Raw genomic sequence first — 14413 nt, 5'->3', positions numbered from 1 at the left:
GACATCGTTGGACACCGTGGGACGTCGTCGGTCCAGTGTAGGTCACCAAATGTCGCGAAGAGAATTTTGGATGATCTACACTGGACTGCAACGTGGGACATCGTCGGTCCAGTGTGGGTCACCAAATGCCGCGAAAAGAATTTTGGATGATCTACACTGGACTGCCACGTGGGACATCGTCGATCCAGTGTGGGTCACCAAATGCCGCGAAAAGAATTTTGGATGATCTACACTGGACTGCAACGTTGGACGCCGTGGGACACCGTGGGACACCGTGGGACACCGTGGGACACCGTGGGACACCGTGGGACACCGTGGGACACCGTGGGACACCGTGGGACACCGTGGGACACCGTGGGACACCGTGGGACACCGTGGGACATGGTGGGATATGTCTTGGCTATGTCGAATCCATTCTGAGCTCATTCTGTACAATGATACTTATCTGACTTGGAACGAGATATAAAAATCTATTCTTTTTTCCCACTGAATCTTGCGGTTATTTTGTGCACAGGGGTGCGTCGCGTGAGTCCATTGATTCTTCTGAAAGATCCCGATGTATGAAATCATTCTCTTATTTCAAACCAATTTTTAACGAATTATCTTATTGTTTCAAATTGAGTTATAACGTCATAAACTTGCAAATTAGTAACAGGTAGATTCAAATACCTCGAAACAAGGTTTCGCGCGCGTTTGCACAGTATTCTTTAAATATATTTAGTGGCGGACTTTTGAATTCTTGCAAATATTTTCCATTATTTAAAACACGCGACTGTAGTGTATTATTGGAATGTATATTTCGTATTCTAATAATGAAAATTCACAGTATATATTCTAATTGCGAACAATATAATTCTTGCAAACGATTGCATTGCATTCACGTTATTCATGAGCATTTGTTTGCTATCGAAAAGTATCTCACAATTTTCAACTAAATAATATTTTTCAAACTTGTTCCAATTTCTTAATAATAATTTTTAAGCGTACAAAAATAGCAGTATTTTCTAAATAAACGATCGATAGGAAAATGAAGAAAATTGTCGAAACGACGTTTCGCTTCTTCCTCTCACCCCCCCCTCCCCCCGCCCTTAAACAACCACCATTTACACCACTGGACTTTACACGGTTCCTGCCTGATGTTAGTCTCCCTGATGATATTCGCTGGGGTGGCGCAGCATCCATGGTACGTCCTCTGTTTCTCCGCATCGAACGGTGAGTCGCATGCATTTTTGTTCCTCCGGTCACTCAATCATGTCGTAGGATGAAAGGTCCGAATCGGCACGGGTGACCGGTTGTATTACGTAGAATTTTGTTGCGAGCATAGTGACCGCGGGTATTTCTTATACCCGTGAGTAGTAACATTCTTTTTTTAAATTTATTAGTTTAGAATAGGTCTTCTTGCACAGCGCGATTATAATAATTAGTTTAAATACATACACTTGAGAATATATTCGTGTTATTTCTAAATATGCATGTTAACATTTCGTATAAATATTTGCAAATGGCAAATATGTACACGAATATACCTGTTTAACATAAACATACTTGATTTTAAACAATGAATTAATCGTGATAATATCAAGTCACGTCAGTTTATTTCATTTCGGTTAGAATTTAAAATATGAGTCAAAATTCATTTTTTTCCCGTACAAGAATGTGTGAAATTTTACGTGCAAGAAGACACTTCGCGACAGGCAGATTTTTGAATCAAAGCAATAATTTTGAACACTGCTTCTGCACTTTCGAGTATATGCTTTGATAAAGAGATCGCCTGAGATTATTTCTTTCTTAGTAATATATTTAGAGTCAATTATTCCATTTGATCGAGCCTCAGTCTTTTTCAATTAACGCTACCTGTTTTGCAATATTAAAGTTTTGTTCTGATTTATTAAATTAATAAAGTAGAGTTACTTAGTTACTATTAAATCAATAAAGTAGATTTAATCAGAAACGATGTAGTAAAATATAAAATCAGAGAACGTTAGTCCGTTAAATAAAAATTACACAAACTAATAATTTTTTTAGATCAGGATTTTCAGGTTTAACCCTTTCCGTGCTCATTGTTAGGACCTCATTCACGTGCCCAGGTGCTACTTGAATGGGAGAAAGACACTGGGCACGATGATCTAGAATTAAGTAATATAATAATTTGTCAGCGACTGACGATGTGTTAGTGTACCGTGCACGACGTATTTTCCACGTTATGTGTGTGTGTTGTTAGGCCGTGGAACTGCGTCGTTTTTTTTCATTCGTTAAAACATCAAATATTAAAAATGTCGAAACATATATCGATTCAATTTATGTCTCGATACAATCACAATTTGTGATAATATCGCCCACGCGATTAAGCGTAACCACGCTTTAAATGTTGCCGTAAATTATAATTATAATTCCAAGTTTACTTACATTTATTTTAACGATATCATTTCCTCAGACGTGTTTTATCACGTTTTACGCAATGGTCACTAGCCTTCGGCAGTCGATTTCAGGAAAACGGTACGTACCTTATAGTGTGCATGGCGTGTGTTAAGCTCGGGTGTCGGAGGCGTCCCGGGACGTCCTCTCTAGTGTAGGACCTTTGCGCCCGAGCGTTTGTGTGAGAACCGTGGAGCGAGTGTGTTGGTGTGCCTGTTTTGCCATTTTTAAATATAGCGCTAGGTAGGATAGGTAGTATACTTTCTGGTATGTCTGTTAATTATAAGTAGGTAGGGCCGGGCAGGTTGGCACAGTCTCTGGTCGGGTAGGCGCGTTTTCGTGTAGCCAACCTGTTTCTGGACATATTTGGAAAATCGACGGTGAAACTGGCACGAGTAGAGCATGCACTCGTCTCTGGTTTTGCCTTTCGATTTTTCGAATTTCGCGGTCGCGGTCGCGAATGGGTCGAAACGAACGTTTATTTCTCGAGCACGCACATGCGAGTGAGCAACGATCACTGCTGTGATCGTTGGTCAGTCCATGTGCACTTCAATCAGCTTCCGCGGTTTATATTTTTATTTTACCTTGGTAAGTTTTTTTTTTTGTTTGCGATTTAGAAGTCTCGAGCTTAGATTTAAGTTTCAGCGGGCATTGCGCCCGAAGAAAGAAGAGGCTATAAGCCGAAGAGGCCCGGCAAACTGCCACTCAAGAGGGCAACTACTAATGGCTCCCCATCCTCTGGGTCATCCAGAGCATGGGAAGTCATTATTGTTACTACTTTGTCACTATGCTCGATTTTAGTACTTGTAGTAGTAGTAGTAGCAGTAGTAGTAGTAGTAGTTTGCTTTTTTGACCGATGTATATATCGGTCCATCGTCCCATTGGGCAAATCGCGATTTTTCTTATTAGTGTCGCGATAAATTAATTACGGGTTGTATTAGAGTTGCGAGATGACATCGCGGCTTTTTATTAATGTGATGAGAAAATGATTACGGTTTGAGTTAGAGTTGCGATAAAATGATAATCGCGTTTGCTTTAGAGTTGCGAATTACGATATCGCGATTGTCTTTTGCAAATTTTATTATGAATATTTAGAATTTATCCTATTTTCTATTGCTTAAAATTAGATTATAGAAATGTTAATTTTCAATTAATTTTATAGTATTGCAAGTAGCAATATCAGAATATTTAAAGTAGCTTTTTCATATAGTAAATAGTAATTTTTATTTGAATTCACTATAAGAATTAGCGTTGCGATAATGAATGATCGCGTTTTGTTAAGTAGAGTTGCGTTTACAAAATGCCCAAACCCCCCGACTGCATTGGTCGGACACTGTTCCTGGATCACACGTACAGCTGCAAGAGTTGTACAAGTGTGATCGTTCATCAGCAACCTCTTAAATGGTTGCACTTTGATCTCTCGCTATTAGTGTTGCGTATTGCTTAAATACGAGTGCGTAGATTTATACTTATTAGCGTTGCGTATCAAATATCGGGAATTTTCAGGCTTAATTTTTTTTTTAATGGTAGATTAATTGATATTGCAGATATAACGAAGCACTCATCGCGTTTGATTTTGAAAATTTTCTGCTTCATAAATATTTGTAGTAAATTAGTGTTGCGAAACAAGAATATTCAGTTCCACTCTCGGCGTGTTGATCGGGTTTATATAGAGTGGAATACGATTGAATTTTAGTAGCCCTTCTGGCTACTGCTTTGTTTCCTTTTCAGCGCCCCTTATTACCACGTTTATTACTGAAAATACTGCTATAAGACATATTTCTTTGTCAGCGTTAACGTTACCATAACTGCTAAAATACAGAAATTTATTACGAATGTATATTATATATAGATTTACATATTTGAAACTGTGAGCGATTTCATGCGCAACAAAGTATTATAATGAAATATCTTAAAGTTGCTATGAAGGCTTCAAATATTTTTTAAAATTTAATTCCTTGCAATTGGAATTTCCGCTGGTGATTGTTCGTTCTTAGAACCATAACTTTTAACATTTCTTCGACCGCGATATTTTCAATCTTTTAACAGTAATGTAGAATTTTATAAATATTCGAATTTCATAGTGAATTTTTAATTCAGATTAAATTCAATTACTTAAAATTCTTGTTTTCAACGTAACCCTAGTTTCGATTAAAAAGATACAAATGATTCTCTATATTTGCTAAAATTTAATCAATAGTAATTTGATCTATAATTAACCATTATTAGTAGTTTATTTTTCATGTATAAAATGTTCTCGTTTTAAAAATACCTGTTTCTTTCATATACCACATCAAGTAAATGAGTTTGCTTCAAATTTATCAATTAGCAGAAAGTAGATTTCAATTACATATATGAACATTTCATAGCATATTAAATATGTATGCTAGATACCCAAATGATTTTTCTTCCATTGTCTAGTTGTTCAGGCTTCTTCCCGTTTCCCCATATTTAAAAGAAGCATATTGCGGTAACGTTGGAGTATATAACTTTTCGATATTTTCATAAGTTTAGTACAATGAGTCGTATGTCTCTTCTGCAAGACTCTAAATTGTATATGCAGTGTCAATAGTTTCATTTCCATTCTTTCGTTCCAAGTTAGACAAATGTATCTTTGATACAGAATGTTGCCAGTATGGTACCGAATTATTGTACAATGTTTGTGCTGATAGATGTAATCGTTTTCGCAGATTAATCAGTTGATTAACGTTTGGAAAACCACAACATCCATAAATACAAGCATTGCACAATAATTCAATACCAAGCTAAGAACCACGCTAATACAGTCCAGTTTGGATTACGAAAAGCCACGAAGAGAATTTTGGATAATCTAAACTGGACTGCAACGTGGGACGCCGTTGGACGCCGTTGGACACCGTTGGACGCCGTGGGATACCGTCGGTCCAGTTTGGGTCTCCAAAAGCCTCCAACAGAATTTTGGATGATCTAGACTGGACTGCGACGTGGGACACCGTGGTATACCGTCGGTCCAGTTTGGGTCTCCAAAAGCCTCCAACAGAATTTTGGATGATCTAGACTGGACTGCGACGTGGGACACCGTGGGATACCGTCGGTCCAGTTTGGGTCTCCAAAAGCCTCCAACAGAATTTTGGATGATCTAGACTGGACTGCGACGTGGGACACCGTGGTATACCGTCGGTCCAGTTTGGGTCTCCAAAAGCCTCCAACAGAATTTTGGATGATCTAGACTGGACTGCGACGTGGGACACCGTGGGATACCGTCGGTCCAGTTTGGGTCTCCAAAAGCCTCCAACAGAATTTTGGATGATCTAGACTGGACTGCGACGTGGGACACCGTGGTATACCGTCGGTCCAGTTTGGGTCTCCAAAAGCCTCCAACAGAATTTTGGATGATCTAGACTGGACTGCAACGTGGGACACCGTGGGATACCGTCGGTCCAGTTTGGGTCTCCAAAAGCCTCCAACAGAATTTTGGATGATCTAGACTGGACTGCGACGTGGGACACCGTGGTATACCGTCGGTCCAGTTTGGGTCTCCAAAAGCCTCCAACAGAATTTTGGATGATCTAGACTGGACTGCAACGTGGGACACCGTGGGATACCGTCGGTCCAGTTTGGGTCTCCAAAAGCCTCCAACAGAATTTTGGATGATCTAGACTGGACTGCAACGTGGGATACCGTCGGTCCAGTTTGGGTCTCCAAAAGCCTCCAACAGAATTTTGGATGATCTAGACTGGACTGCGACGTGGGACACCGTGGTATACCGTCGGTCCAGTTTGGGTCTCCAAAAGCCTCCAACAGAATTTTGGATGATCTAGACTGGACTGCAACGTGGGACACCGCGGGATACCGTCGGTCCAGTTTGGGTCTCCAAAAGCCTCCAACAGAATTTTGGATGATCTAGACTGGACTGCAACGTGGGACACCGTGGGATACCGTCGGTCCAGTTTGGGTCTCCAAAAGCCTCCAACAGAATTTTGGATGATCTAGACTGGACTGCAACGTGGGATACCGTCGGTCCAGTTTGGGTCTCCAAAAGCCTCCAACAGAATTTTGGGTGATCTAGACTGGACTGCAACGTGGGACACCGTGAGATACCGTCGGTCCAGTTTGGGTCTCCAAAAGCCTCCAACAGAATTTTGGATGATCTAGACTGGACTGCAACGTGGGACACCGTGGGATACCGTCGGTCCAGTTTGGATCTCCAAAAGCCTCCAACAGAATTTTGGATGATCTAGACTGGACTGCAACGTGGGACACCGTGGGATACCGTCGGTCCAGTTTGGGTCTCCAAAAGCCTCTAACAGTATTTTGGATGATCTAGACTGGACTGCAACGTGGGACATCGTCGGTCCAGTGTGGGTCACCAAATGCCGCGAAAAGAATTTTGGATGATCTACACTGGACTACAACGTTGGACACCGTGGGACGACGTTGGACACCGTTGGACAACGTGGGACATCGTTGGACACCGTTGGACACCGTTGGGCGCCGTTGGACGCCGTTGGACGCCGTTGGACGTCGTGGGACACCGTTGGACAACGTGGGACATCGTTGGACACCGTTGGACACCGTTGGACACCGTTGGACACCGTTGGACACCGTTGGACACCGTTGGACACCGTTGGACACCGTTGGACACCGTTGGACACCGTTGGACACCGTTGGACACCGTTGGACACCGTTGGACACCGTTGGACACCGTTGGACACCGTTGGACACCGTTGGACACCGTTGGACACCGTTGGACACCGTTGGACATCGTTGGACACCGTTGGACGCCGTTGGACGCCGTTGGACGCCGTTGGACGTCGTGGGACACCGTTGGACGTCGTGGGACACCGTTGGACAACGTGGGACACCGTGGGACACCGTTGGACAACGTGGGACATCGTTGGACAACGTGGGACACCGTTGGACACCGTGGGACACCGTTGGACATCGTGGGACATCGTGGGACATCGTGGGACATCGCGGGACATCGCGGGATGCGTTCGTTTTAGTCTTACTTAATCGTTAGGTAGATACCTATGTTAAGTGCATTGTGAGCTCATTCTGTACAACGATATTTATCCATCTTAGAACGAAAAAAGGAAAATCTCGTCTCCCTCCACTCGCTTACCACACAGTACTTATTGTACTCGCGATTTATCGGCTCGCGATCACTCAGTTCTTTCAAACTGTCGCGTGGCGTACTCGCTTGCGCGTATTTGGAGTGCGTGCGGGTCAACGTGCACGAGACAACTCTTGAGATTCGTAAGTCGCCCCAAGGAGACCTCTGTCTTGGTGACTGCTCGACGACTGCTCGACGTTCGCATCGGATCGCGGGAGTTGTCGTCGCGCCGGTGATGCTTGCGAATCTGTTGGGGATTCAGTCGTGGATCTGCAGTCCTGTCCGATTGGTACTTCGGTACTCGGCCAGGGACCTGCAATTTCACGTCCTCCGTAATTCTGTTCGGGCCCGCGGGAGTGGACCCCACTGTTCAGTGGAGGACAATGCCTTCGTAATCCTGTTCAGCGGTCCCTCCCCGTGAGTGGACCCCACTGTTCAGTTGAGGCCTCTTGCCCTCGCAATCCTGTTCAGCGGTCCATCCCCGGGTTCCACGTGTTCAGTTGGAGTGTGTTAAGTTGCTGGCCTATGTGCTGGATCCACGGCTGAATTACCCGTGGATCACTGGCATCATCGGTCGGCGGCATCGACCGCGACTTGTGTAAGTTTCGAACGGCGAAACAGGAATCGAGTTACGGTCAATTCTTGGGCTTTCCGCTGAACCTCGGGGTTATCTCGTGCACGGGGGTACGTCGCGTAGGTTTGTGAGTTCTTTCGAGAGATCGCGATCTCGTTCGTTTCGGGCGCGCCGCGATTTTTTTTTTTTTTTTTTTTTTTTTTTTTTTTTTTTTTTTTTTTCCTTTATCATCTGAATCATCGGGCATTTTCTTGATTTCCCATTTTTTTTCTTTCTTTTTTTTTTTTTTTTTTTTTTTTTTTTTTTTTTTTTTTTTTTTTTTTTTTTTAAGGGATACTTATTGAGATCACGTTAGAGTTTATAACTATTCAGTATCTTCAATATCTTACAGTGCCGCAAAAATAGAACCATAACTAGTTTAGTACAGCGACTCGTATGTCCCTTCTGCGAGACACGAAATGGTATATACAGTGTCAGTAGCTACATTTTCTTCTTTTCATTCCAAGTTAGATAAATGTGTGTTTGATACCGAATGATGCCAGTAGGGATGCGAATTATTGTACGATATTTGTACTGATCGATGTAATCGTTGTGTGGGAGATGGATGTTGCGTTACGTAGGCTTTGTTCTACGTTTGTAAAGATTCATGTAAGCGCTGCGTTGGAGATATGTGTTTCGCAGTTAGGCTACGAAACAACTATTTCCATACGCAGGCCCATGGTTAAGTAGAGTCAAAACTCGACATTCGGCCAACAGGTTGAATGTCGAGATCGATATGTAGTGTTACATAACTCATGGGCGGGTCTCGTGCGTAGTCACCTCCTCGTGGTGAGACCTGGTAATTGGCATCCTTTTCCAAAAATTAATCAGTTGATTAATCTTTGGAAAACGATACCAAGCCAAGAACTACGCAACAGTCCAGTTTGGATCACCAAAATCCTCTAAGAGAATTATGGACGATCTAGACTGTACTGCACCGTGGGACACCGTTGGTCACCGTGGAACGTCGTGGGTTCAGTATGGATCACCAAAAGCCACGAAATGAATGAATCTTGATGACCTACACTGCACTGCAACGTTGGACGCCGTGGGACAACATTGGACAACGTTGGTCGCCGTTGGACACTGTTGGACACCGCTGGATACCATTGGATACCGTAGAACACCGTTGGACATCGTTGGACATCGTTGGACACCGTTGGACATCGTTGGACATCGTTGGACACCATCGGACACCGTTGGACACCGTTGGACACCGTTGGACACCGTTGGACACCGTTGGACAACGTTGGACATCGTTGGACTAGGTTGGGGTTAGGTTGGGGTTAGGTTGGGGTTAGGTTGGGGTTAGGTTGGGGTTAGGTTGGGGTTAGGTTGGGGTTAGGTTGGGGTTAGGTTGGGGTTAGGTTGGGGTTAGGTTGGGGTTAGGTTGGGGTTAGGTTGGGGTTAGGTTGGGGTTAGGTTGGGGTTAGGTTGGGGTTAGGTTGGGGTTAGGTTGGGGTTAGGTTGGGGAGCACGAGGCGGGCATGGGTTCCCGGGGCATAGGACCATGCCCTGGGAAACCCCGATGGATCTGATGTTCTCTTACAGTCGGGTGGCGGCCGATCGGTGCCCTTGGCACCCGTCGGTTCGCCGATCCGGTGCGGAGAACTTCGGAGAAGTTGGCGGGCCCATGCCTGTCAAGACCACTCACCTCACCTTCTCGCGGGGCTCCCTGTCGCCCTGCACCGGCTTCGACCGGGGCAGGGCGCGAAAGAGTGAGTGGCACCAGGACGGAGACTTCGACGACGACCTCGGCGAAAAACGAACAACAATATGGAAATGGAGAACATAAACGACAAAGTTTACGGTGCAGGGGAGGGATACCCCAGTACCGGCGCAGTCGCGGGTAGTGAAGTGGGCCCCGCTGCGTCGATATCTCGCGACCACGGCCGTTCGAGGGTGGACCGCCAGGCCCCCGGACGCGTTTCTACGACTGGCGATGAAACAACGGGAGAGAGGAGGAGGATAACGGCAGGAGGACATTCAGAGGACGACAGGATGGAGACCGCGGAGGAGCCTCCGAGGAAGGCGACGAGACGTTCGCTGAGAGCCGCGAACAGGTCCGAGTACGTTTTTCTCGCGCCGGCCACGATGGACGACGGTACGTCATCGATGGCGGGGGGATCGCGGGGGCGGGCGAGGTCCGACGACGAGGAGTCGGTCGCCTCGATCGCCTCGCGTTCGTCGCTGGCTTCGATGGCGTCCAGGGGTAAGAGGAAGAGAACGGCAGCCGCGACAACACCGGTGGTGTCCGAAGAGTTGGAGGTGCAGATGAGGACGAGTTCTCCGGCGGAAATCAGCGCGGGCCTGACGATGCACGTGTCTGAAATCATGCACGTCGCGACGACGTCGTCGAACCTGAAGGGGACCTACATCAGGTCCCTGAAGAACGCGGCGAGCTATATCACCGCCGCCTGGAACGAGGAATCCGCGAGGAGGGAAAGGCCAGCGCGTGCCACCGACGACGTGGACGCTAGGCTGTCCGTGCTGGAGGGGGAGAACGCAGCCCTCCGTCAGGAGCTGAGGAGACTGGCCGCTCGCATCAACGAGTGCCCGCGATGCTCCGACGCGGCTCCCGAATACGCCCGCCCCGCGTGGGAAGGCGGAACCGAGAACAGGACGCGTCTGGACGCCCTGGAGAGAGCGGTCCGGGAACTGGGACCCTCCATTCTCAGGACCATCGAAGAACGATTCGGGGACGCTCGAAGTCAACGCCCCCCCGAAGCACGACCCAGCGGGGACCGCCCCGTCGACCCTCCCGTCGCCCAACCGACGCCGCCCCGAAGGGAACGGGAGGACGGCGGATGGGAGCTGGTGGAGACGACGAAGAAAAGGAGGAGAAACAGGAAGAAGGCGAGCGAGGCGAAGGCAGCCGCCGCCGCCGCCGGAGGAGAGGCGGCGAGGAAAGGTCCGACCGCGCCACCACCGACGCGGGTACGGCAGCAACAACAGCGGCAACCCCAGGCCGGCAGGACGACGGGCGCACCGAAGGCGAGCGCCCCCGCTACGCAGAGAGGACCACCGCGGACACCCAAGGTGGTCACGCCCCCTCGCGCACCGCGAACATCCGCGGTGACCCTGACGTTGAAAGAGGGGGCGAGGATGTCGTACGCCGACGTCCTGGAAGCGGCAAGAACGAGGATCCCGCTATCGGAGCTCGGCACGGAGCGCCTCGAGATGAAGAAGGCGATGACGGGCGCCATTATAATACAAGTCCCCGGAGACAAGGACAGGGGAAAGGCGACGCTACTGGCGACGCGGCTGGCCGAGACGCTAGACCCGACGGCGGTGAGAATCGCCACACCGACCAGGATGGCGGAGCTGCGCGTGACCGGGATTGACATCTCGGTCAAGAAGGAGGAGCTGCGAAGAGCACTGGCCTCGGCGGCGGGATGCGGCAGCGCGGAAGTGCAAGTGGGCGAGATCGGCGCCACCAGAGGCGGCCTCGGATCGGCATGGGTCAGGTGTCCGGCGGCAGGAGCCCGCAAGCTGGCCCAGGCGGAGAAGATAGCCCTGGGCTGGTCAACGGCGAGGATAAGGGCCATACCGAAGCGGCCGCTGCAGTGTTTCAGGTGCCTGGAACTGGGGCACGTGCGCGCCACTTGCGTATCCGGCGAGGACCGAGGGCACCTGTGCTACAGGTGCGGCGGGAGCGGACACCGCGCCAGAGAGTGTCCCGCTTCCGCTCCCAAGTGTCCGCTGTGCGAGTCGCTCGGGGCACCCGCGAATCACAGGATGGGCGGAGAGGCATGCAGCCCCCCGAAGGTCAAGAGGAGGAGACCGATCCGCCAACCAGCAGCGGTAGCGGCAGCAGCAGCAGCAGCCGCCGCGGCAGAGACACCGGGAAGCGCCGCCGAACCAGCAGCAGCGGCGGATGGCCGGGAGGAGGCCATGGAGGTGGCGGCATAGTTCAAGCGCCTGCTGCAATGCAATCTCGGTAGGTCGAGAAGAGCGCAAGATCTGCTCTTCCAGACCATCCGGGAGAACGAGGTGGCCCTGGCGGCGGTGGCGGAACCGCATCGTATACCCGACTCGCCCAACTGGATCGGGGACCTGGACGGATCCGCAGGAATAACGTGGACGTCGGCCTCGTGCCTCTTGCTGGACCGTGGCAGCGGCTTCGTCGCGGTCGAGTGGCTAGGAGCGGCGGTGGTGGCGGTGTACGTCTCTCCGAACATCGACCTGGACGCGTACGGGGAGTTTCTGGACCGAGTCGGCGAGTGCGTCCGAAGATGTCTCCCCCGCCAGGTGCTCGTCCTGGGGGACTTCAACGCCCACTCGACGCAATGGGGAAACCCCAGGACCAACTCCCGCGGAAGGATGCTCACCGACTGGGCAGCGGGTCTGGGGCTCCTGCTGGCGAACAGGGGCTCGGCCAGCACCTGCGTGGCGTGGAGAGGATCCTCGGTGGTGGACATCACGTGGGCTACCCCGGAGCTGCTCAGGCGAATCCGCGACTGGAGAGTGGCCGAGGGGGTGGAAACGCTGTCCGACCACCTCTACATTCTGATGGAGGTGACCCTGGGGACCGAGGACGACGCCGGGAGGAGGAGACGACGACGACCGGGAGAGAACCGTCGCCGCCCGCCGCCGCCGCCGCCGCCGCCGCCGCGATGGCGCCTGAAGGAGATGGACAAGGAGATGCTGCGGGCGGCCACGATCGTGTCCGCCTGGAGCTGGGACGCCCGTCGGGCGACCGAGCAGGGAGACATCGACGAGGAGGCGGAGGAGCTCCGAAGATACATGGCCGCGGCGTGCGACGCCTCGATGCCGCGCTCCGTCCCGGGAGGCGGACGAGACCGGGGAACGTACTGGTGGACCCCGGAGATCGCCGAGATGCGAGAGAACTGCGTTCGGGCCCGCAGGAGATTCCTAAGGGCCCGTCGTCGCAGACTGACGCGCGACGAGGAGGAGATCTCCCGCCGTTACGAGGAGTACAGGGAGGCGAGACGGACTCTTCAGCGGGAGATCAAGACCGCGAAATCTCGGTGCTGGACGGAGCTGATCGAGGAGGTCGAATCCGACCCGTGGGGACGGCCGTACAAAGTGGTCACCAAGAAGCTACGACCCTCGGCGCCCCCGCTGACCTCGGACATGGAGCCGACGCTGTTGGACAACGTCGTCGGGACGCTGTTCCCGCCGGAAGACGCGAACGCGAGCCAACCGGCGCCATCCTCCCCCTCCTCCGTCGACGACGACGACGACGACGACGAGGAGACGGCGACGACGACCGCGACGGGATGGAGCGAGGAACTGCGAGTCAGCGACGAGGAGCTCTTCGAAGCGGCCAGGAGGACGGCGTCCCGCGACGTGGCGCCAGGCCCCGACGGAATACCGGGCCGAGCGTGGGCGGAGTCGATCGTCACCATGGCTCCCCGCCTGCGACACCTGTTCGACAGATGCCTGGAGGAGGGCGTCTACCCCCGGACATGGCGGACGGCCAGGCTGGTGCTGCTACGAAAGGAGGGACGCCCGCCGGACTCGCCGTCCGCGTACAGGCCGATATGCCTGCTGGACGAGGTGGGCAAGATGCTGGAGAGGATCGTCGCCGCCCGACTGGAGGCTCACATCACCGAGAGGACGCCCGGATGGCACGACAGCCAGTACGGATTCCGCCGCGGCCGCTCGACCGTGGACGCGGTGAAGAGGCTGAGGGCCATGGCCGAGGACAGGGTCTCCCGGGAGGGGGTGGCGGTGGCGGTGTCGCTCGACGTCACCAACGCCTTCAACTCCATCCCCTGGGGCAGGATCCTGGAAGCCCTGCGCCACTTCGAGGTCCCGGCGTACCTGGTGGGGATCGTTCGAGCGTACCTCGCCGACAGGTACATCGTCTACGCCGGCAGGGACGGAGAGGAGAGAAGACGGATCGAGCGCGGCGTTCCGCAGGGGTCGGTGCTGGGACCGTTGCTCTGGATCACGGCCTACGACTCGGTCCTCCGATGTCCGATGCCCCCGGGAGCGGGAACGGTGTGCTACGCCGACGACACCCTGGTCCTGGCCGGGGGACGGTGGTGGCACGACACGGCGAACCGCACGGAGGACGCAGTGGCGTGCGCGGTGAGCGCCATTCGGAGGCTCGGCCTGACGGTGTCGCCGGCCAAGTCGGAGGCGCTGTGGTTCTTCGACCAGCGGCGAAGAGGAACGCCTCCCCCCGGGCTGACGGTGAACATCGGCGGAGAAGAGGTCCCGGTGGGACGACAGATGAGGTACCTGGGCCTCACGATCGACAGCGGATGGACCTTCGGACCACACTTCGAGCAACTGGTCCCGAAGGCGACGGCCGCGGC

The sequence above is a fragment of the Bombus huntii genome, chromosome 14, assembly GCF_024542735.1.
Source record: "Bombus huntii isolate Logan2020A chromosome 14, iyBomHunt1.1, whole genome shotgun sequence".
Lineage (NCBI taxonomy): Eukaryota > Metazoa > Arthropoda > Insecta > Hymenoptera > Apidae > Bombus > Bombus huntii.
The sequence above is the reverse complement of the archived record's forward strand: the minus strand, read 5'-3'. Positions refer to the sequence as shown.